The sequence below is a fragment of the Scyliorhinus torazame genome, chromosome 15, assembly GCF_047496885.1.
Source record: "Scyliorhinus torazame isolate Kashiwa2021f chromosome 15, sScyTor2.1, whole genome shotgun sequence".
Lineage (NCBI taxonomy): Eukaryota > Metazoa > Chordata > Chondrichthyes > Carcharhiniformes > Scyliorhinidae > Scyliorhinus > Scyliorhinus torazame.
The window spans coordinates 19,855,948-19,881,730 of record NC_092721.1 but is presented as its reverse complement, the minus strand read 5'-3'; the positions used below and the strand labels follow the sequence as shown (position 1 = coordinate 19,881,730).

Sequence of the window (25,783 nt, the reverse complement as noted above, 5' to 3'; positions counted from 1 at the left end):
AAATAATGCTACACAAACACAAGCTGATATGTTATTGATGTCTGACATTTCCCTTTAAGAGATGCTGTCTGTCTTCAAATGCAATCAGCGAAGCTCATTGAAGCTTCTCTTCCCCCTTCTCGGGGTCTCAGTCAGCTCAGTTAGCCCAGACAATCTGACACATTATAATTTAATGCGCTTCCTGAGACTACATGAATGTCATATGTAGCAGGCAACTATTCTCCCTACGCAACTAATTTCATGCAACTTGTAACTTGCCTACAGTCCCAGTTCCACAGGTCAGTGGATTAACCGGGACATGGTGTACTCTCTTGGGTTATTCATTCAGCAAATTAATTTCCACATGCACATTTCTGAAATTTCTGGGATTTCTTTTGTGGTTACTCATGACGATCAGTAACTTCTATTTGTTTCTCTGTAGCTGTGTCACATATGAACAATATCTCAAAATATCCGGTAGACTCCCCTCTGGAATTTCATGGTAGAAGCTGGGCTTTAGGATGTGATCACATCATGCTAGCGACATCGTTTACATGCATACGACATCCTGCAATCTCTTGAAGGATGTCACAGGCACACTAAACTTGAGATCCATCAGGATCAGGGGGAATATGATCTTTGAGGATGGGCAATAGGTTGAAATCAGTTTTTAGCAACCCATTAACGACAGGAAAATCTCAGAATTTCTCAGTGGCAATCAATATAACTGATTTTACAGGTAGCTGTGTGTAGTACGGGGAAGTTGAGAGGTGACAAAAATTTCTGAAGTGGGCGGCACGGTGGCGCAGTGGTTAGCACTGCTGCCTACGGCGCTAAGGACACGGGTTCGATCCCAGCCCCGGGTCACTGTCCGTGTGGGGCTTGCACATTCTCCCCATGTCTGCATGGGTCTCACCCCCACAACCCAAAGATGTGCAGGTTAGGTAGATTGGCCACGCTAAATTACCCCTTAATTGGAAAAAAATAATTGAGTACTCTAAATTTATTAAAAAAAGAAAAAGAGAAAAAAAAATGTTCAGTAGTAGCCAATCAAGCCACATTTCTGGGTTAATTTACAGCAGGCAGTTCACTCAGGTTTTTCAATATAAGGGAGCAACATTTCTGTACCCTTGCTGTGACAACCATGCCAATCTTAAATCAGTCAGAACTGACCAACAATATGAATAAATGGATACAAAACCAGTCACTTGCATTTTGGTTGGATATTTAAGGCGTAAGATGTCCTCGGGTACCATGTAAAAGCGTTATTGATCAAAAACCAACACTCAAGCCAAATAGTTATTAGGACATGTGATCAAAAACTTTCTCACAGAGGTAGCTGTTAAGGGGGAGAGAGGGGGGCTGAATGGTGAAGATTTAGATAGTGGATTTCACAGCTCAGGACCAGAGGCAGCTGAAGGTAGAATTCAGAGAAACAAGGATAAAGACTTAGACAGATGCAGTTTTTGCAAGATGATAGGGCTGGAGAGTTTACAGAGTTAGGAAGGGATTTGGAGATGGGTGTTGTTACATTGGGAGCCAGGGTAGGTTAATATGACCAGGGATAATAGGGAATGGGGTGGATTAGGATACAAGGCAGTAGAGTTGTGGATGAGCTGATGTTAACGGAAGAACAAAGATGGGGTCTTCAGTTCTGACGACGTACAAATATAATAACCCTGAGTATGGCATGTGAAAACAAATAGTTGTATTGTGAGTGCAGTGGGTTACGAGTATTATAAATTAAGCTGCAAGTAGATACAGCATCCCAATGTTCCTTCACTTGTATTGAAACATCGGATCGAAGAATATAGAAACAGTCGGACAAATAGGGGCTGGGATTCTCTGATCAGGCGCCGGGTTGCAGAATCGCCGGGGGGGGGCGCGAGGATCATGCCTCACCGCTTCGGCGCCGGGCTGCCGATTCTCTGGCGACCAGAGAATCAGCGACAATCGAGCCCGCGGGCTCGCCACCGCGCCGGTCGGGGGCCATTGAAAGCGGCCCCACCGGCGATTCTCCGCGCCTCGACGGGCCGAGTGCCCGCCGCGTTCAGCCGAGTCCCGCCGGTATGGGTTATGTATGGTCCTACCCGGCAGGACCTCGGAGTTCTGGCTGCAGGGCCGTCCTGGTTTGGGGGGGGGGGGGAGGATCCGACTCCGGGGGGGCCTCCATGGTGGCCAGGCCTGCGACCGGGGCCTACCGATCGGCCGGCGGGCTAATTCCGGCGGGGGGCCTATGTTCCTCCGCGCCGGACCCCTGTAGGCTACACCATATTGCCCGGGAGCCAGCGTGGAGATGGCAACCCAGGCACATGTGCGGACCCGTGCCGGCCGTGGATTCGAGCGCTGGAGCAGCGGACAGCACCCTGGCACCGTACTAGCCCCCTAGGAAGGGGTGAATGCCTTGGACTGGAGGCCCATTGACGCCGGAGTCGCTCACACTGGTTTTGACGCCGGCGTCAACACAGGAGGTCTGCTATCTACTGTCATAATATACACCAGTATATCATGGTGCAGATACACACACACTGATGGACACACAGCGGGACCAATCAACACACACAACACCGCAGCCAATCACCAGTTAGAGCACACTCACTATAAAGACAGGGGGCATCAGAGTTCCCGCTCATTCGAGCTGCAGCCTCTCAGAAGGACAGAGCTTACAGCTTACAGCACAGATCTTCACCATGTGCTGAGCGCATAGACTGGTTAGGACAGGCATAGGTCTTTAGTTTAATCTAACATCGTGTTAACCCACAGTGTAAGTATGTTCAACAGTTTCTAACTTAATAAAATAGTGTTGCCCTATTTTAAGTGTTGGTGGCCTGTATGTGTTCCACGGATCCAGAGCACCCAACACATCATGATACCAGGAGTTGAGGGATATTAGAACTTCTTAGACCTACCTGCAAGTGATCTGCCTTCCACCAGCATACAGCCATCCTGCAAAATGGACAGCGACCGCCCGCCGCCGCCGCTCTGCATCACCGGTAACCTGGGGGCCAACTGGAAGATATTCAAACAACGCTTCCAGCTCTACCTTGAAGCCACAGACCGGGAAGATGCCTCGGACACCAAGAAGATCTGTCTCTTCCTATCCACGGCCGGGGACCATGCCTTCCACATTTTCAATTCTCTCACCTTTGCTGATGATGAAGATAAATCAAAATTCAAGACGGTCCTCCTCAAGTTTGACACTCACTGCGACATAGAGGTGAATGAAAGTTTCGAGCGCTATGTATTCCAACAGCGTTTACAGGGTAAGGATGAACCTTTCCAGTCCTTTCTCACCCACCTCCGCATCCTTGTGCAGTCCTGTAATTACGGGCCCACCTCCGACTCCATGATACGCGACCAGATCGTTTTCGGTGTTCAGTCGGACCCCCTATGCCAGCAGCTCCTCAAGGTACAGCAGCTCACCCTAGCGACCGCCATCGAGACCTGCGTGCTACACAAACACGCTACGAGTCGGTATTCCGACATCCAAGCGGCTGAAACGGCGCGGCAAGGTCCCCACAAGGCAGAATGGGTCCAAGCAATCGAGCATCTCCAGGGCCTCAGCCTGGATGAGGGTGGCCATTTCACGTGCATTTCGGGGACTCCCGCGCTTGTGCGCACCGAACAAGGGGAGGGCGATGTCGACGAACGTGCGGTGGCGCAGCGAACTTACTGCCACTACCACGTGCGGCAACTGTGGCTCCGCCCACTTAAAGCGGCAATGCCCTGCCAAATCCCGACAATGTCTGAGATGTGGCAAACTTGGACACGATGCTGCTTTATGCAGATCAGTTTGGCCTGCCAATTCGTATCGCTCCGGCCAGACTCGCAGGAATGTCCGGGCCATTCAACCCACGGTCACCGAGCCCGATTCGGACCTGCTACCCCGATATTGACACCGAGGACCCGAAGGCGCCTTTTCGAGTCGGTATCATTACAAAAAACAGGGTGTCCCCAAAGCAAAGTATCCAGCCTTTATCGGTATACAGCCTCGATCCAGACAATGAGTGGTGTGCCATCCTTACGGTCAACTGGTCCCAAATACGATTCCGCCTGGACACTGGTGCCTCCGCCAATCTCATTGCGCCGTCTGACCTCCAAAGCCTTTGTGTCAAACCAGCCATCCTGCCATCAGCCTGCCAGCTATTAGATTATAATGGCAATGCCATTGCTGCCAGCGGCTCGTGTCAGCTCAAAGTGATGCACAAGTCACGCAAAGCCATCCTTCCCTTTGAAATCGTGGGCTCTTCGAAAGCCTCCCTCCTTGGCGCGCAGGCATGCAGGCTGTTGAACCTAGTTCAGAGAGTTCACTCGCTCTCTCCTGCTGACGCCTCTGCCTTTCAGGACACCGACTTCAGGGCGCAGCTCGACGCCATTATCAACCAGCACCACAAAGTCTTCGAGGGCATGGGCACGCTCCCGTACACGTACAAGATTTTATTAAAACCGAATGCCACGCCTGTGGTGCTCGCACCTCGCAGGGTCCCAGCACCCCTTAAGGACCGCCTCAAGCAGCAGCTGCAGGACCTCCGGAACCAAGGAATGATTTTCAAAGTCACGGAACCGACCAACTGGGTCAGCTCCATGTAATGTGTAAAAAAGCTTCCGGCGAATTGAGAATTTGCATTGATCCCAAGGATCTAAATCGCAATATCATAGTTCATAGAATTTACAATGCAGAAGGAGGCCATTTGGCCCATCGAGCCTGCATCGGCTCTTGGAAAGAGCACCCTGCCCAAGGTCCACACCTCCACCCTATCACCATAACCCAGTAACCCCACCCAACCCCACCCAACACTAAGGGCAATTTTGGACACTATGGGCAATTTAGCATGGCCAATCCACCTAACCCGCACATCTTTGGACTGTGGGAGGAAACCGGAGCACCAGGAGGAAACCCACGCAGACACGGGGAGAATGTGAAGACTCCACACAGACAGTGACCCAAGCCGGGAATCGAACTAGGGACCCTGGAGCTGTGAAGCAATTGTGCTATCCACAATGCTACCGTGCTGCCCACATGAGGGAGCATTATCCAATTCCCAAGCGCGAAGAGCTCACATGTGAGATGGCTCGCGTCAAGCTCTTCACCAAACTCAACGCCTCAAAAGTATTCTGGCAAATCCAGCTCGATAAATCCAGCAGGAAACTTTGCACATTTAATACCCCCTTTGGCAGATATTGTTACAACAGGATGTCGTTCGGGACCATACCTGCATCAGAAGTGTTCCATAGGATTATGGAACAAATGATGGAAGGCATTGAAGGTGTTGGCGTCTATGTCGATGACATAATCATTTGGTCCACCACCCCGAGGGAGCATGTTAGTCGCCTCCAGCGCGTATTCAGCCGTATACATGAGCATGGCCTCCGCCTCAACAGGGCCAAATGCTCTTTTGGTCAGACGGAACTCAAGTTCCTCGGGGACCACATCTCCCAATTGGGTGTGCAGCTGGATGCGGACAAGGTAGCTGCAATCACAGCTCTGAAAACACCAGAGGACAAGAAGGCGTTCCTCCGATTTCTGGGCACGGTCAATTTTTTAGGGAAATTTATCCCTAACCTCGCCTCTCATACCATGGCTCTCAGGAACCTGGTCAGGAAGACGACAGACTTCCAATGGCTCCCTGTCCACGAGCGCGAATGGAGAGGACTCAAAGCAAAACTGACCACTGCCCCGGTCTTAGCTTTCTTTGATCCAGCAAAGGAGACCAAAATTTTGGCCGATGCCAGTCAATCCGGCATTGGGGCAGTGCTCCTTCAACGTGATGAGGCCTCATCATGGGCGTCACGTGCGATGACCCCCATGTTGCATATGCGTCACGTGCGATGATCCCCATGGAGCAGCGCTACGCGCAGATAGAAAAGGAGTGCCTGGGCCTTCTGACCGGCGTGGTTAAGTTTCACGATTATGTCTACGGACTTGTTCAATTCACCATCGAGACCGACCATTGCCCGCTGGTCAATATAATACAGAAAGACTTAAACGACATGACGCCTCGCCTCCAGCGTATTCTTCTCAAGCTCCGGCGATATGACTTCCAGCTGATATAGACCCCAGGCAAAGACCTCATCATTGCGGACGCTCTCTCCAGGGCAGTCAACACTCCATATGACCCAGCGGGATTTGTCTGCCAGGTTGACGCCCATGTGGCCTTCGTGGCCTCCAATCTACCTTGGCCGCGAGACGGCGACTGACCCTTTGCTACAGCGTGCCATGCGCCGCTCAAGGGCCAATGCCCTCAGTTCTATAATAACTGAGGTGATCTGGCGGTAGTAGACGGGGTTCTTATAAAACTGGACCGCATTGTCATCCCGCATAGTATGCGCCAACTTGTCCTGGAACAACTACACGAGGGCCACCTTGGCGTGGAAAATTGCCGCCGATGGGCCCGAGAGGCAGTGTACTGGCCCGGCATTAATGAGGACATAGCCAACACAGTGCTCAAATGCCCCACTTGTTAGTGCTTCCAGCCGGCCCAACCACGTGAGACTCTGCAGCCCCATGAGTTGGTCACGTCACCATGGACCAAGTTGGGCATCGACCTGTTCCATGCGCTGGGTAGAGACTATGTCCTGATCGTGGACTACTTTTCGAAATACCCGGAGGTGATACGGTTGCACGACATCACCTTGTCTGCCGTCAGTCGTGCATGTAAAGAAACATTTGCTCGACACGGCATCCCGCTCACGGTTATGTTGGACAATGGCCCCTGCTTTGCCAGCCAGGAATGGTCCAACTTTGCCAGGCATGGGTACAATTTTGCCCATGTGACATCCAGTCCCCTGTACCGCCAGTCCAACGGCAAAGCGGAGAAGGGAATACATATAGTCAAACAGCTCCTCTGCAAGGCTGCCGATGCTGGGTCCGATTTCCACCTTGCCTTGCTGGCCTAACGTTCCTCCCCACTGTCCTCTGGCCTGTCGCCAGCCCAGTTACACATGGGTCGTATGCTAAATACGACGGTGCCGTCCATCCATGTCCCAGACCTCGACCACGTTCCGGTCCTTTGCCGGATGCAGCTGTCTCGTGCACAGCACAAGGCTGCTCATGACTCCCGTGCAGCTCTCCCTGCTCTGGCTCCAGATGACAACATCCGCATCCATCTTCCGGATGGGAGCTGGTCTGCGACCGCTGTTGACATTCGGCAGGTGTCTCCCCCCCCGCTCGTTCCTGGTTCGTCTACTGGATGGCTCTGTTCTGCGCCGCAATCAATGCGCCCTTCGACTCGTTACACGCTCGCCACGTGATCCTCCACTGTCGCCTCGCCCTCCTGCTGACCCTGCCACGGACTATGCAGAGCTCCCTGTCACTCTGCCTCCCCCTGACTCTGACGCAGCCCAGACCACTCCTGAACCAGTCCTGACCCTTGAGACGGTCAACTAGAATTCGTCGCCCACCTCAGAGACTTAATTTATGAACTTTGCAGACTTATAGACTCTCTGAATTGTTTTGTTGCTTTGTTTGATCGTTTCCCTGGTTTGTATATAGTGTTGATCTTGTTATTCTTGGTGCATACTGCTTCTCTGCACCAGACACCTTCCCATGTAAATAGCTTAGTTCTCATGTACGTAGTCCTGTAAATATGTCTTCGCACCCCACACGTAGTTAGGAACATTCTCACCACACATTATTTATTGCCACACACATACATTCTTTTATAAAAGGGGGGATGTCATGATATACACCAGTATATCATGGTGCAGATACACACACACTGATGGACACACAGCAAGACCAATCAACACACACAACACCGCAGCCAATCACCAGTTAGAGCACACTCACTATAAAGACAGAGGGCATCAGAGTTCCCGCTCATTTGAGATGCAGCCTCCTACAAGGACAGAGCTCACAGCTTACAGCACAGGTCCTCACCATGTGCTGAGTGCATAGACTGGTTCGGACAGGCATAGGTCTTTAGTTTAATCTAACATTGTGTTAACCCACAGTGAAAGTATATTCAACAGTTTTTAACTTAATAAAATAGTCTTGCACTATTTTAAGTGTTGGTGGCCTGTATGTGTTCCACGGATCCAGAACACCCAACACATCATCTACCATCTCGGTAGTCACATGATAGAACAATAATGGCGTTGTTGACTCATCCTGGTTGTCAATTTGGAATTGTCATAAGGGCATGTGTATGGGCAAAATATGTATTGTCAAGAGAGACATAGGACCTTGCTAGCTGTCACACATATATAATTATTCAAACCCTGTATTTGGTTTATTAGCAAACATTTTGCAGCCTACTATCAGTTAGCCTGTGCTACTGGGGTATTAGTACCTCTTGAACATTATGTTTTGAGTACCGTCGCCAGTCCGGGAATGAGCTATCAGCACGGAATAATTAATTTTTAATTATAGATTTTTTGAATTTCTTTTTATAAATTTAGATTACCCAATTATTTTTTCCAATTAAGGGGCAATTTAGCATGGCCAATGCACCGACTCTGCACATTTTTGGGTTGTGGGGGCGAAACCCACGCAATCACAGGGAGAATGTGCAAACTCCACACGGACAGTGACCCAGAGCCGGGATCGAACCTGGGACCTCAGCGCCGCGAGGCAGCTGTGCTAACAACTAGGCCCCGTGCTGCCCTTGAAATATTTAAATAAACTTCAATCCAATTCTGCGTGTTCCAATTCCTTCCGTTGGGAATTTTGGCCATCTGTGGGGACTATCGTTCCTGATCTGGCATCTGCTTCCCTGTATTTTTCGGTTCAACAAATAAATCAGCTAAACTTATGTTTAAATTTCACACTCCTCTTCAGATTCCAGCTTCAATATTGTGGGTTGGGGTTCTGCGTGTGAGCGGGATATGCACTGGGGCCCAGAGTGTGAGCTAGGATGGAATGCATGGTAGCACAGTGGTTAGCATTGTTGCTTCACAGCGTCAGGGTCCCAGGCTTGATTCCCGGCTTGGGTCCCTGTCTGTGCGCAGTCTGCACGTTCTCCCTGTTGTTGCTCTTCTTAGCCTTAGTTTTATTAGCTCTAATTCTGTCACCTTTGCTCACGAGTCGCCAGGTATCTTTCTGATACCGCCACGTGGTTCAAGCTCAAGTAATGATTAATAATGCAGCACACCGCTTTGTAAATGTTAAATCAACGATCATTTATTATATACAGCAATAAATACTTATACAATAATCCTACTTCTAGACTATTACCTACCACTAAAGGCCAATACTTAACTTTGGTGATGGCCCACCAGGTCAGGGAAACGAATGGCTTATCGAATTGGGTCTGGCCTGCGGGATTCAAAAAGGCTGGTACGGGTCGATAGTCTGGAACACCTATCTGGTAGCGATCGCTGGAGTAAGACTTACTTGTTCTTTCGTCGAAGGGTCTCGAAGGTTGCGAGTAGGAGAAGAAGGGTCGAGTTGAACTTGGCCCCTATTTTTACAGTCCCTAGGGGCTTCCCGCCTCTTGGGGCGGACCTTTACCCTGGTCCCAAGTGATTGGACTTGGTCCCAATCACTGGGTTCGATATGCTCCAATAATGGGGCGATTCCTTGATCGGGGGGGTGGTCGTCCACCTTTCTTTGTCTCAGCCACTGCTGGCGCCGAGAGGTCTGGATCGGCTTTCAATTGCTAATTTGTAGCAATTGTTCCCGGGGATGGCTGATTAAAATGCAGGTGGCTGGGTTGATGTGCTGTTAATGGTTGCAGGTATTGGTCTGGGCTGACTTCCCCAGAGCCAAATACACTGTTCTGCCTGCACCTGTCCGTTTGAGTCCTGTTGGCTGATTTTCCCATCAGCCTCTTTCGTTCGCCATTTTACATCGGGGTTTGGCCATTTTACTCGGGAATCAGCCATTTTAGGTGGCTACACTGTGTGTATGTGGGTTTCCTCCGGGTGCTCCAGATTCCTCCCACAAGTCCCGAAAGACGTGCTGTTGGGTGATTTGGACTTTCTGAATTTTCCCTCCGTGTACCCGAACAGGTGCCGGAATGTGGCGACGAGGGGCTTTTCACAGTACCTTCATTGCAGTGATAATGTAAGCCTACTTGTGACAATAAAGATTATTATTATTATTATGTATCCTACAGGAGAACTTAATGATTGCTAGTAGCAGAGGGTGCGAGCTAAGTGGACGAATCTACTTGACTACACCAGAAACCTAGCGAGGTAGACCTACATCTGAATTGATGTTTTGTGTTATCTCCTGCCATGAATCACTCACTGAAATATTGGTTTCAGTCACGCTGCAATTAAAATTATTATTTAAGCTATAATTATCATTTTTATTCATTGAAATTAACGTTTTTTAATCACACTTCAGTGAACTACTGAGTTTAATCATACTGCGGCTAATAGTTTAATCACAATGAATTGTTTAAATTCCCAGAACCTTCTGTGCAGCCTGGGTTCAGTTCAATCTCTCACTTGGCTGTCTTCTGCTTCACCAAATGCCCCATGAAGTCTGAAAGACATGTCGGACATGTGCTGAAGGACCGAGCTGTGGTGGCTAATCGGATCACCTCTGAGGAGCAGAGGCAAAATGGTAATGAATGATTTAATTAACAATATCAAATTATAGAGAGACAGCAGTTAACAATCTTTTACCTTCAAGTCCTTTCGATATTGTGATCCAACTGCAACATATTGTCAATACCATTGGTTATGTGGGAAGGTATCCAATCCAGAAACATGCCTTATTTCCGCAAAGATAATGGAGCATACAACGTGACTCTAATACACCTCCAATCCTGGGGTGTTATTTGTCTCTGCATTATAATGCAAGGTCAGTTTGTTTCTGTAGTTCGGCACTGATGGTATGGGGACCATGGTAGGTGGGTGGAAGGGCACCACCTGGCACTGGGAGCATGAGGGGCCATGGGGGGGGGGGATGGGTGGAAGGACAGAACTTGACACTTGTGGTATGATGGGTCATAGACGTTGGTGGAAGTTCAAAGCTTGGCCTTAGGTGCATGAGGGGCCATAAACCATAGGTGCAGGGGGACTTGAGGTGGCATGAATGGGGCATGGGGGTATGTGGGTGTCAGTGAGGTGGTGTGAAGGTTGGAGGAACTCTGTGTTTTTCTTTAACTGGGACAAAGTCCCACAGCTCCAACGTGTGGGGAGTCTGCACGTTCTCCCCGTGTCTGCGTGGATTTCCTCCGGGTGCTCCGGTTTCCTCCCACAGGCCCCGAAAGTCGTGCTGTTAGGTAATTTGGACATTCTGAATTCACGCTCAGTGTACACGAAAAGGCGCTGGAATGTGGCGATTCAGGGCTTTTCACAGTAACTTCATTGCAGTGTTAATGTAAGCATACTTGTGACAATAAAGATTATTATTATTAAACAGCCCACATTGGCACTCGAGCGCCCCTGTGATTGTCTTCAATCTTTTTCCTGGGTTGGTGGGCCTGACTCCGACCTGTACCCACTCCCGGGAATAAAGATCCTGGGCTGAATTCACCCAAAATGGGGCTATGTCCCCATGCCGGCTAAAAACGCAGGCATTGTACTCCTGAGTTTCCTGAACAAAATACAAGCTGATTCAGTTACCTGCAGGGGGCTAGCAGGGACCGGAGTGCTTCACGCAGCTTTGGCTGTGGATTCGGCCCCGCACCTCCGGTTTCGAGTCCACACACGCGCGCAGCAGCGGCCGTGCCGAACGCCACGGCGGACTCGGACCGCGGAGGCATCTGGAAGATGTAGGCCCCCACGATCGGCCGCGCGCCCAAGGATCTGTCCGGCCCGATCTCTTCCCCGGCTGCCCATAAGTGCAGGGTCCCCCCGCCCCCCCACCAGGGCGGCCGCGGACTGAGTCTGCAGCCGCCACGCGGGCATCCCGACCGGCCAGACCATGTTAGTCCCACGCCGCCAGGAACTCGGCCGGTCGGGAGCGGCAGTATCGCTGGGCAGGCCTCTGGCAATGGCCTCCCAGCTGCGCAGAGTAATTTGCGAATGTGCGGATATTCGGGGCCCATAGAATCGCCGGATCGACGCCGGGCCCAACTTCATCGGGAATGTTGATTCTCCGCTCCCATGCCAAACGCGATTTTGGAGCAGGGCTGCGGAGAATCCAGCCCTTTGTGGGCACATTCTCCCAAGGTGCGTGGGTTGAGCTGGGCATTGTCTTGACTCCCACTACCTGCTTCGAGATTGAAATATCAGGCCTGAAGCTTTGGTAGGTGGAACTCCTTGGCAGGGGCGCACAAGCAGAAAAAGACCCATAATTTTGTCTAGTGAATTCACAACACTGATGGATCTCATGTAAACATACTAAATTGCTTAAGCTAAATGTGGCCAGGCCCCATTCCAACTGCTGGATATCATGCTAATTCCATCAATAATCTATTGTTTAAAATTGACTCTCACTAGCTATGACAAGGTGCATTCTTCTCCTTGGTACCTGTGCCCATGATTGTCACATCATGCTTCCAGCTCTTGTTCAATGTCTGTTCATTGTCATGGGATGCAGTGATACATGTTGAAACAATGCTGTTGTAACTGAACGGGATAAGATATCGCTAGTGGCATTAAACTTAAATTAGAGAGCTCAGAGATCAAAGAACTGTACAGTTCTGTTAAAAGATATGATTTCAAAACTTCCAACTTGCGGGGAAATTAAGATTATTTGCCGGTGAAAAGAATTTTGGAAATTAGATGCGTACTCAGATTTCTGGCAACTGTAACTGAATAAGCAAGTTCAAGCTTAATGCGCGTCCAATCCTCTTTATGCAAGATGCAAATTTCAATGACTTTGCCTTGGCGTTGAACCAGTTCTGAAAGTGTATCACAGAACTGTGTGATATATGAGCAGAATTATGGTGGAGACACATTGATGGATGACATAATAGTGTGGCATTCATCCAAAGACAAACATGACAATAGACTTCATAAAGAACTTGAGGTTACAAGGAGATTCAACCTGAAATCTACAAAAAGATAAATGTGCATTTGGAATCACCGAGCTAACATTTGTGTGTGACATGGAGACAACGTGAAGGCCTCAGCTATTGTCCACCGTGAAAGAGAGGCACACAAAGGATCCGAGGTGTGGCTAATTATTTGAGTCAGTTCCCCTGCCTCATCTCGTGGAAGGCCTACAACCTCTTTTAGTGAACTATTGGAGAAGTCAGTCTTTTGTTACCTTACTGTAGTGTGTTTGGTAGCACTACTGTGTGTAACATGCGTTACTCAATCCAGTTGGGGCAGAGGCTTTCTGCATCTTGATGAAGGAGGCTCAAAGTCGTCCAGAGGTATTGAAAGGTTTATTGAGTAACAGAATTTAATAACTGCCTGAGTTCTTACTTTAAGATCAATAACAGTAGAAAGATTACAACATTTATATACAGTAGCTATGTCTGACCCCACTAGTAGCCCTGAGCAAGATCTATGCTCCTGCTCTCGTCACAGTCTAATCGCCAAGAGAGGCAGAGAGCCACTCGCGTCTGGCTTTCATACCTGCCAGTGCTGCCCCCTAGCGATCTTTCAATTTCCAATTGACCCCTTATGTACATACTCATGTAAAGATCGCTACATTCCCCCCTTTTTTTTTACATAGTTTCAGTGTTGTTACTAGAATGGAACAAACATAGTTGGTATCGTGTGCAAGTGCATTACAGAAAGCTATGATTGCATCAGTCCAATGTTCACAGGTCCACAGGTTGGGTGTGCGTCTGATTCGAGTTGATCTCCTAAGTGGGCATGGAGACACTGAGGTCTTAATGTCCGTCTGTTCACCAGCTGATGGTGTCAAGTGTTGTTGAGTGAGTGAGTCCTGTAGATTTAATGTCGGAAAGACGGGTTCAGGAAGTGGAACCTTTAGCAGGTCTTGTCGATTGCGCCTGAACGGCACACCTTCGTCGGACTTTGCAATGTATGAACGTGGCGCTGTTTGTCGTAGCACTGTTGTCGCGTTGGACCATCCTCCACCTGGGTGTCGCAGTAGAAGCATGTCATTGACCGCTAATGGTTGCAGCGATTTTGCATGCCGGTCATAGTGCTGCTTCTGTTTGTGACGTTGGTGTCGTATCTTATCAAGCACTTGTGAGTGATCCGGATTGCTGAAGTGTAACACTGGTAGCGTTGTTCTCACATCTTGATTGAAGAGCATTTGAGCTGGTGGTCGCCCTGAGCTCAATGGTGATGATCTGTATGATAATAGAGCCAAGTATGTGTCAGAATTCGAGTCAGTGGCCTTGCTTATGAGTTGTTTGATAATGTGTACACCTTTCTCTACTTTGCCGTTGGATTGGGGAAAGTGTGGACTTGATGTCACGTGTTTAAAGTTGTATTTCTTGGAGAATTCCATCCACTCCCAGCTCGCAAAGCAAGGACCATTATCGGACATGACTGTTGATGGAATATCATGCCTCGAAAATGTTTCCTTGCAGGCTTTGATAACTGATGCGGACGTGAGGTCCGGGAGTTTCATTACTTCAGGAAAGTTGGAGTAATAGTCAATGATAAGAACATAGTTTCGACCCATGGAGTGAAAGTCTGTGCCAACTTTGTTCCACGGTGATGTAGCCATCTCATGCTGCTGGAGTGGCTCCTTGCATTATGCCGGTTGATGTTTCTGACACGTGTCACATGTGAGTATCATGTTTGTAATGTCCTCATTTATACCAGGCCATTACACGGATTGCCTTGCTCTTCTTTTGCATTTTTTTGATTCCGAGATGTCCCTCGTGAATCCTGCGGAGTATGTCTGACCTGAACGTTCGTGGAATGACGATTCTGGCATTTCTCAATATTAATCCGTCCACTACTGACAGTTCCGTTTTTTTATGTTTTGGAACTGCGGACACCGTCCTTTTGGCCAGCCTTGCTGAAGGTGGTGCACGACCTGGAGCAAAGTTGCATCTTCTCGTGTCGCCAGACTAATTTGCTGCAGCTTCTCATCAGATGCCGGGGGAGTCTCTCTGCACAACTGTGCTTGAGCTTCTACATCGTCAATGGATGCAGGAGGTGAGCTGTCAGTGTCAATGGCTCGGGACAGTGTGTCAGCTATGATGAGGTCCTTCCCAGGAATATCGACCAGTGTGAAGTTATACCTCCTCCGCTTCACCTTCATGCGTTGTAGGCGCAGCGTCATATCATTGAGCTTTTTTTCAATTATGTTGACCAGCGGTCTATGATCAGTCTCAACTAGGAACGTGGGAAGGCCATACACATAGTGGTGAAATTTTGTTATGCCCGTGATCAGCCCCAGGCACTCCTTCTCTATCTGTGCATACCTGCACTCTGTGTTGGTCATCGCTCTGGACGCGTATGCAACTGGGACCCAGTCCGATTGGTCATCCTGTTGGAGGAGTACCGCACCAATTCCATGTTGACTGGCGTCAGTGGAGATCTTTGTGGGTTTTGTTGGGTCGAAGAATGTCAGAGTTGGAGCTGCCATCAATTGGTGCTTTAGATCCACCCACTCTTCTTGGTGGCATGGAATCCAGTCAAACTCTGTGATCTTCCTTATCACATTTCGTACTGCTGACATCCTTGTTGAAAAGTTTGGTATAAACTTGCCGAGGAAGTTGATGAATCCAAGAAACCTGAGCACAGTTTTCTTGTCTCTTGGCTGCTGCATGTTCTGGATTGCTGCGATCTTTTCATTATCTGGCCTCAACCCTTGCGCTGAGATTGTGTCACCCAGGAAGGTCAGAGATGAGCGTGGATTGGTTGAGTTTCAACCCAAATTGGTGAATTCCTTTGAAGACTTGTCTTAATCGAGCAATGTGGTCTTCTTCTGTCGTTGACCATATGATGATGTCATCAACATATACTCTGACACCTTCAATGCCCTCCATCATCTGCTCCATGACTCTGTGAAAGATTTTGGAGGCGGAGATGATCCCGAAAGGCATGCGATTATAGCAGTATCGTCCAAACAGCGTGTTGAACATACACAACAGTCTGCTGGAATTGTCGAGCTGCATTTGCCAGAAGCCTTGGGAAGCATCAAGTTTGGTGAAGATGTGAGTGTTTGCCATTTCACACGTTATCTCCTCTCGCTTGGGGATGGGGTAGTGTTCCCTGCGAATGTTTTTGTTCAGATCTTAGGGATCTAAACAGATTCTGAGGTCACCTGATGGCTTCTTGACACACACCAGGGAGCTGACCCAGTCAGTCGGCTTTGATATTATGCCTTGAGATTGTAGGCGTAGGAGCTCTGATTTTAGCCTGTCCTGCAAAGGAGCTGGTACCCTCCTAGGTGGATGAATGACAGGTTTTGCATCTTCCTTGAGCAGGATTTTGTATTTGTATGGTAACATACCCATGCCACGAAAGACGTCAGGATACTCGCTGAGCAGCAGCTGGATGTCATCGTCTAGTCGTGATGACTCATTCGTGTGCATGAATATTCTCTGGACCAGCCGCAAGTCCTTGCAGGCTTGAGCACCTAACAGCGATGTCTTTTTGTCGACAACGATCTCAAAGCGTAGTCCTTTCGTGACCCTCTTATTGACTACTTGTAGGTGGCATGATCCTCTTGAGGTGATCTGGTTGCCATTGTAGTTTTTTAGCTTGCATGCAGCAGGTATCATCTCGTGTGTCCCTGGGATGGGTGCGCGATCTTTGCTTGTCATCAAGTTTGCGGACGCTCCCGTGTCAAGCTTGAACGTAATTGGGAAGTTGTTCACTTGCACCGTGGCGTTCCATTCACTTTTGGAGTCAATGGCATTAACGTATTGAGGATTCGTGGTCGGCACTTGAAGTTCCTCTGCCGAATCTATTATTCCGACGATGTATGTGTTCTCCCAGGAATGGAAATCTTCGTGGTCGGAAAAATTTTCTTCGGGTGTTTGCTTTTCCATTTTTCACTGTGCGAACCTTGAAGTTTGCTTGTTTCTGTGTTGCAGAGTGATATTTTGCTGCTGACTTACACTGGGCGGCGAAATGATTCAGTTGGGAGACTTTAAACATTTTTTCCCTTGTGCAGGACATTTCCCTTTTAAGTGGGCATTGCTACAGCGTTAGCATGTTGATGTCATGCGTAGGAAGCGATTGCGCATGCGCAAATCGCACCTCTGGCTGAGTTCAGTATTTTGCTTCTTGCGCATGCGCAGAACGGGATCTCGCCGGGTCGCGTCTCTCTTGGCTGTGCGCATGAGCGTACATAGTTGAATTGGAGCCGGCGGCCGGAAGAAGATGCCTGTGAGGAGAGGGCACCATTTTAACTTCTTCCACCTCGTGGAGGAATTTCTCCCCGTGTTTTTCTGAAGAAACTCAATGTACTGCTGTTTCTTTTGTTCTTGTGCGGTGTACTTTGCTATGTTGGTTTTTAGAGTTAGATCATTTTGTTGCATTAGTGATTCCCTTAAGTGTTCATCGGAGAGTCCATAGATTAATTGATCTCTGATGATGGAATCTGTTACATCAGCATAGTTACAACCTTGTGCTATTAACCTGAGATCTCCGACAAAACTAGAGATTGTCTCACCGTTTTTTTGGAACCTGTTGCGTAGGTTAAATCGTTCCAGGATTTCATTAGACTGTGTTTTACAGTGTTCTTCAAATTTTGCGAGCATCACTTGAAATTTAATTTTGTCTTCATTTTCAACGTAAGTGAAAGAGTTATAAATGCCTTTGGCTTGCTGGCCTGCCCTTGCTAATAGCAGCGCAATCTTTCTCTCGTCGGAGGCTGTGTTTAAGTCAGTGGCTGCCATATATATTTGGAACTGTTGTTTAAACATTGTCCAGTTACTATTTAAGTTACCGGCAGTTTTCAGCTGCCGTGGAGCTTGCACGTGTTCCATCGCGTCGGTTGTTTGTCCAGGATCCAAATACTGGGAAGCCTTCCACAGTCGAGCGGTCGGTACTTTAATTTCTGTTCTTTTTCTTTCTTTTCTCTAACCTAATCTAGCTAGTATTGTTCATTTAAACCCCACTCCTGGTACCATCTTTTGTTACCTTACTGTAGTGTGTTTGGTAGCACTACTGTATGTAACATGCGTTACTCAATCCAGTTGGGGCAGAGGCTTTCTGCACCTTGATGAAGAAGGCACAAAGTCGTCCAGAGGTATTGAAAGGTTTATTGAGTAACAGAATTTAACAACTCAGTTGTTACTTTAAGATCAATACTAGTAGAAAGGTTACAACGTTTATATACAGTAGCTATGACTGATCACACTAGTAGCCCTGAGCTAGATCTATGCTCCTGCTCTCGTCACAGTCTAATCACCAAAGAGGCAGAGAGCCGCTTGAGTCTGGCTTTTATGCCCACCAGTGCTGCCCCTGGTGATCTTTCAATTTCCCAATAACCCCTTATGTATATACCCATGTAAAGATCACTACAGACAGCTGCATGAAGCTAAAGTTAGACAAACTGGGATAGGTTAAAAAGGCTGCTCAATGGAAGAACGAGCTTTAGATTCAACAATCCTCGAAGACCATTCAGGAACACACAATGAGATTATTTGGCCCAGTCTGAGGAAGCTGACAAAGGTGAATCCAATTTTTCCTGCACTTCTGGGAAATTGCCAGAAAACCCCTCACTTGGCACCTTCCCAGAGGGATTCACAATACATCATTAGGATACCCACTAAATGTGGCACTGGGAAACCTGGTAGGCATGTTAATGCAGAGATTCTGAGCACAGAAAAGAGCAACATAAGATCAAGAAAAAGCTTTATTCTTTATAAAGTTTAATCTCCATTTCCAGGACGGAAACGTGTGATGGTGTGCCTCAGAAACTGCACCAGAAACACATGAGCAGAGGGACATGCAATACAATGTTCTGAAAACCGGCAACCACAGAACCAATGCTATGCTAGACTTCAGATTGCGCTGTTTGGCCAAGCCTGGTGGGGGTCAAGGGTCATTTAGAGTATGGGAAGAGACCCGCTCCCAAGCTGCGAAGCAGATAATGTCTGGTGCGACACTTGTGCAACATCCAGCTGAATTGTCCAAGTAAGTTTGCTACATACAGCTGTTTTTGAGCCATCATACTGTATTGTCAAATCAGGCGCAACTAATGGGAAGAGAAGCCAGGAGAGGTCCAATGAAATACATCATTAATTTTTTTACTTTCCTTTCTTATTAAGGCCTCCCCTGCTCCATACTTAATCTCAAGACACACTGGAAACCCCCTCTCCCCACCCCCCCCCCCCCCCCCCCCCACCCCGCAACCCAGCATACCTAAGTGCTGGGAAGTGTTTCTTTAGTTTGTTCAAGTGGGTCCTATCGTCCCGCATTCTGGTTCCCACCCAGCTGTCACTTCCCACCGATTTGAGCCAAGAACTGACTCAAATACGCCCATACAAATCACGCCCAAGAGTTACCATCACCCACACTTCACACTGCCAAGGTCAATGGAGGCTGCAGCTTTTCCCAGCTCTGTCCTACCCTTATTTTCACCTTGGGTTGCATGTTTATCATTACTGGGGTTTTTTTTTAATGTTAAAGTTTTTCATAAGAAATTTGCCTTTCAGCAAATTACTCGCACTTCATTCTTACAAATTTGGATGGCAATTCGACTCATCAGAGTAACATATTCCAGACTTTGTGCCATGCTCTATTTACGAGTTGCAAGGACTGGTTTAATTTGATATCCATTTCAGTATAAAACAATGGGAAGTCAAAAAAAAAATCATTTGACGTTTACATGAGATATTCTCAGGCTCTGAAGGCACTCTGAAGGATGTGGAAAGAAACACAATTGTCATCATTGGTACATAAATGTTGCCAACAAAAATTATAATAAGAAGCAGTGAAGGTCTCTGTTCCTTACCATTGTATCCATGAAGGACAAAGATTTTACATGGTACTATAGGGCACTCCTATTGACTAATTTTTGTTAAAGCTAAGTGAATGATGAATAACAGAATCACCAATTTTATTCTTAAAGGCTGAATTGTTATTAATTTCTGTGTCAGTTTGTTTCAAACTGTTGAACGGAAGGTTCTCCTTTGGAAACTGACCATTCTGAGATCAGTTGTAATGTGGCCTCCATTGTATTATATCCCTTGGAGATATACAGAGATGACACACACCAGGTTCTATGTTTGAACAGGACTTTATCACAAAAGCTTTTTAAAAACAGCCAAAAGCTTCCAGCTCATATTTAGTTTGTGTTTCTTTGTAACCACACCCGTGGGTTTGGCTAACAGCATAGAGAATAGTCAACAGACACACATAATCAACACTGACCAATTGAACACAACAGCCTGGGAGTGCAAAGTAAAGCGCCTTCAACCACTTTCATAAAATGTGCCTTCATCCCATGCTCAGGGGAATAGCATTAAGGTACATTTGCAACAGCCTGGATTCCCTTCACTTCAATACTAGTCATTCTTCTGGCTTCTCTCTTCAATGACGAAGATAGATAGGAAAGCAAATTGTGAGGACACAAAGGGGCTGCAAAGGGATATAGATATGTTGCGTGAGTGGACATAAGATTTAGCAGATGGAGTGTAATGTGTGAAAGTGTGAGGTTGTTCACTCTGGTGAGAAGACTAGAAAAGCAGAATGGAGGGACTCCAGCATGCTGTGGTGCAGAGGGATCTGGGAGTCTTTGTACATGAGTCACAAAAGGTCAACATGCAGGTACAACAAGCAATTGAGAAGGTGAATAAAATGTTAACCTTTGTAAGGGCATTGGGAAGTCTTGTTACCGCTATGCAGAGCATTGGTGAGACCACAACTGGAGGACCGGGTAGACTTTTGATAGCCTTGCTTAAGGATGATATATCTGCATCGAGGTAGATCAGAGGAGATTCACTGGGTTGATTCCTGGGATGATAGAGGTTGTCTTATGAGGCATGATTGAGCAAGTTGGGCCAAAATTTATTGGGATTTAGAAGAATGAGAACGATTCTGAGAAGGCTTCACTCGGTTGATACCTGGGATGAAAGGTTATTAACCTTTGGAATGTCCTGTCCCCAGAGGGCACCGGAGACTGGGTCACGGAATATATTCAAGGCTGAGTTAGACAGATTTTGGTTCGGCAAAGCGCTGGGAGTCAAGGATTATGGGAGGGGGCAGGGAGGAAGATGGTGTTAAGGTGACAATCAGATCAGTCATGATCCTATTGAATGGTAGATCAGGCTTGAAAGCTGATTGGCCTAGTCCTGCTCTTATGTCCCTTTGTATTTTGTCTTTATTCATTCTTGGGATGTAGGTCATTTGCCCATCCTTAGTTTTCTTTGAACTGGCAATTTCAGAGTACAGTTTTGAGTCAACCACATTACCACATATAAGCCTGAACCATTTGGGGTTCAACAAGAGTCAGTCACCATTACTGAGACTAGCTTTCAATTCCAGATTTATTAACTGAGTTCAATTCCTCCAGTTGCCATGATATCCCTAGAATGCTAATCCAATGACATTACCACTATGTCACCATTTTCCCTATTTTTCTATTATCTGGAGCTGATTCAGGCGCAGAGGCAATTAGAAAAACTTCAAATTGTTGCTTGAGGTTTTTCCAACTCAAGCTTAGTTTACCATACATTTTGAAGGGTTCTGGTTTGTTCACAGCTTCCATGTTGCTCTCAGTGTTTTCTATCAGATTCTGAGATGTGTAGCGGTGCAATGATTTTTTCTTTCTTCTTTCCTTAATGCTTCATCTTTATGAACACACTTCTGGTACCATGTGGTGATCTTTGTGAGGTTGACTTCAGGATGGAAAGCCTAGTGATCACAAAGTCACTTGAACTTCTTTCCATGAACTGAACTAATTTTATTTACACTACTTGATTTAGAGTTTGACACTTATTCCCTTGGTAAACAAATATTATTAAACTACCCTCACTAACATTGTCTCCATATTCTAACTACAATTATACTCTATCTTACTAGCTCTATAATGCACTCTACTCCAGTCTCCTCTAAACTCTAATCTACCCTCTCCAGCCCACTCTCCCAGAAATCGAAGAGTCAGTTCCGTTTATAGTACTATCCCTTAGCTCCCTCTAGTGGCTAGTTTTAAAATACCATTAACTCTTCACATGCTGTACATTTGTATAATGTCACACCCTGTGTCTTATAACCTAGAGTGCTAACTCATGAGGTAAATATTACTGAAAAACACCCAAAATTCACAAGTCCTTCACCTTGTCATCAACAGGAAACTGACTGAATTCTGAAAGCTGAAGAAAGGAGCTTTCCTCGTGTGCATATGCAGTGGCTGATGGAATCTCGCAGGCCAGGAAAATCCTAAGTTCAGTTGCTGGGCTGTGCTATGTGAACCGATTTCAATAGATGTGCCATTGTTAACTTCGGTGTAACTGGTCAAGATGGAAAATTGGCCTCTTATCCACTCTCCGCAGTTGAAAGGTACACATATGTGAGTGTTAAAGTGAGCAGGGCATTGACCTTGACTCTGATGATCCCGATGATAGTCTGTTCACACTTTGCAGGCTCACACCTAAAGAATGGACAATTCGGTGAGATACCAGAAACTGGCTTGAACCTTTGGAATGGTATACCAGATGGGGCATAGGTCACTCTGCTCTTTAATTGTCAGTGAAAAATGGAATGCAACCAATTTCTGTGTTTGTAGGAGCACGGGGAAAGAAAACCCACAGGAACAAAGCTCCCAGAAATATTACACGTGCAGAACAGTCACACTGCAGTTAGTCCTGAGTTGGAAAATTTCCTCAGAGCCACCCTCGCTCCGTTACTGAGCCTTTACCAAAGAGATTTACGCCACACATCCGCCAAAGTTACACCAGCAGAGCAGTAGTGGCTCCAGAATAATTCCTAGCTCTTGAGCAGGATTCTCCAGTCCGTCAGCCGGTTTTCCAGCCCTCGCGGCAGTGGGATTCTCCATCCCTCCCTCCTGCCAAAGGGATTTCGCATTGTGGCCACCCCACGCTTCCGGGAAACCCGCTGGTGTGGGTGCGCTGCCAGCGCAACGGAGGATCCCGCCGACCGAGAATACCGCTGCTTATGTTTTCAACGTGCCTGCCTCATGAAATTATAGCCGCTATTCTCCCAAAACATTGCTAACTGTGGTTTCCAGCAAGAAATGTGATGTGATTCCCGTTGGGTGGACCAGCGAGATCCAGATCACAATCCACCCACACTTTGAATTTTTTTCCGGGGTGGGGTGGGGGGGGGGGGGGGGGGGGGGGGGGGGGTGGGTGGGGGGGGCGTGGAGGGGCGGGTTTTGCACCAGTACTGATAGGGAGAGGGCCGAAACACGCTTAAAGCCCGACTTCACAGAGATCGGGGCGCCATTTGTAAAAGGTGTCTCAATCTTAAAGTGACAGTAAAGGACCTCCCCCCACCATCACCACACTGGGGCTTTGCTTCCCCACAGCCTTAATCGTCGACATCGACCCACTCTCCACCCTTCTCACCATTACCCCCCCTCCCCCCCCTCCCCCTGGAACCCTGGCAATGGAGCATCAGAGCCTTTCCTCTGTTCAGGCCATTCACCCAATTGCCGATATCAGCATCCCCACCCCTCCCTAGGTGAGTTACACTCCACTATGGGTTTGCCCCCCCTCATGGCCCCCCTTGATGCCTGCCTTTCATGCTCCCCCTTCACACCCCCCCCTTTCATAGCCTCCTTTCAGGTCCCACCCATTTTAGGTCACGGCCCTTGGCAGTGCAAACCTGGCAAACCTAGTCCCTGGCAGTGCCAGAGGTCCAGGGCACTTCCCTGCCATGTCCCCAACCACCTGGGGGCTACATTGCCCTAGGGATCCCCACCATGGTCATCATGGCTGGTCTCTGGTAGCGGGTGGGAGAAGACCAGAAGCCGGGAGAATCTGGCTTCAAACAGTCCGAGCACATTTAAACTCGGATTCAATTATGTTCATCTGGTTCATGCCCAGAGAGGGCGTAAACCAGATTACGTCAACTGGAGTGAGCGAGAGCACCAAGCACTGTTCAGCGCCAGGCACATACGTTTCAGCTTTCTCCCGCCATTCTCCCAACATGACTGGATTTGCGCTGGGCGCAACGCGTGTAGATAGTCACCCCCGAGATGTCAATCGTAAGTTGATAAAATACAGGAGCAGAATTAGGCCATTTGGCCCATCGGGTCTGCTCTGCCATTCGATCATGGCTGATCAGAGGAATAAAATGAATCTGTGGCAATATTATGGAAAATGAAAGTACATACAAAGAGCTTCTAGGTTGAGTTTACTCTGGGTAAGTTGGAGAAGATGACATTTGAATGTCTACAGCACATTTAAGCACTAACAGTTGATACATTGGGCGGGATTCTCCGTAGCCTGACGCTGAAAGCGGGATTAACGATCGGGCGGAGAGTAGACTCCGACACCGGATCTGGGGCAGGTGCCGATTTGACGCTGGTTTGCAATGCTGCGCCCCCTGCAAACTGGCATCATTGGGATGCACGATGCAGCAATTGCAAGGCTGTTTCCGTGTCACCGGCCGGCCCACCAATGATGCTCCACTCCCAATGAGCTGGGTTCCCGACGGCACTGGCCACCTGGGGAATCCATGCCGCTAGCTGCCGGGCTTCTGCTGGGGCTGGGGTGGGGGGTCGGCTGTGGGGTCGGGGGGTGTCGGGCTAGGGATCGAGCACGGCCGACGCCATGTTTTTCGGAGCGACAGGTGCAGGTAGTCAGCCCTGCGCAGGCGCAGCCCGTGACCCAGCCATTCTCCAGCCGTTTTCCGCATGTTCCATGGGTGGTTCATGCGGCGCCGGTGCTAGACCCTCACCGATACCGGAATCGGTGAGGGGTTCGCGCCGATCTTCCTGTCCAGAACCACCTACAGATTCTCCGTTGCCGCCGGCACTTAGCATCAGAAATGGGGAATTCCGCCCAATGACTTTTTGGTATTTTCTATTAGCCTCTGTTTAACACACGCAAGTTTGAGCAGCGGAGCGCAAGAGAATATTAAGCTAAATTGCTGTTTCCCCTGTCTTTATTCTTCTAGTTCCAACCTGACAATCTATGAATCAAATTGACCTAAATCACATAAAACAGGAGTTTCGTAAACATAAATTCAAAAAACGAACCTCTCAAAGATTTTCCCAAATTACAGCAGGGCAATAGGGTTAAAACAAACAATGATAACGACTCTTGTCCAAAAAGGATCATTTACTTTTTTTTTCTGAGATGCCGACTGTCCTGCTCTTGCTCCCAACACTCAGTGATCTTTTAACATTCCGGATTTTCTTTTGACTCACCTTTTAGCGTGACCTTCGTTTTCCTCCTCTTTGTCCTGCCTCTTCAATTTAGCTTTCCAACTTCCGTTATTCGGAGCAAGACCACGTTCTTCTAAACAGATGCCCGGGACTGCTGTAAACTTAAGTTGTCACCGCCGGTTATTTGCGCTGTAACATGTTCTGGCCACAGGATTTCTGAATAGTTAAAGCAGAGTATTTTTCTCTGCGTCGCAATTGCGTTTCATACTCTCCCTGATAATATTGTTCTCTGCTGCAGTCAGCTGTCAGTTTAACTCATAAGCCTGCAAAGCTACTGAAAACAGTGAACAGCACCTCAAAATGTCTATCTCCCGTCAGCCCTTATTTTATTGCAGCTGTCAGCCAGGGAGGGATATATGCATTCAGCGGCAGACTAGCAACAGGCTAAAAAATCATTTTAAAAACAGTGGCTGATATGAAACCTGTCTGCAGTGTCTTGTTGTATGCAATGGTGTATTGGGATGTGACTGGAATTGGGGCAAAGGTTTCACAAAATAGACTGCGATACTTGTTGAATGAAGGTCCATGGGGGGGGGGGGGGGGGGGTCTGTGCTGGAGTATCAAAGTGCATGCACAGACTTGTCCCATGGCCGGCCTTATGAATGTTGCAGCAGGTGATTGTTAAACTTGTGTCTGGACCTCTTGTGGCAACAGACAGAGCTCTGGCTAAATGACACAATCTTCAGGGGAACAGTATGTAATGATTTGCTG

At 47.9% G+C, this 25,783-nt stretch overlaps 1 long non-coding RNA gene across 2 annotated transcripts in view; it reads right to left on the bottom strand.

Annotated features, from left to right (window-relative positions):
* Positions 1-25,479, bottom strand: part of LOC140391369 (uncharacterized) — a 214,172-nt gene extending 188,693 nt beyond the window's left edge. For both annotated transcript variants that reach the window (XR_011935013.1, XR_011935015.1), the window contains exon 1: positions 25,055-25,479. This is a non-coding gene — a long non-coding RNA (uncharacterized lncRNA). The remainder of the gene's footprint in view (positions 1-25,054) is intronic.
* Positions 25,480-25,783: the final 304 nt, after the last annotated feature.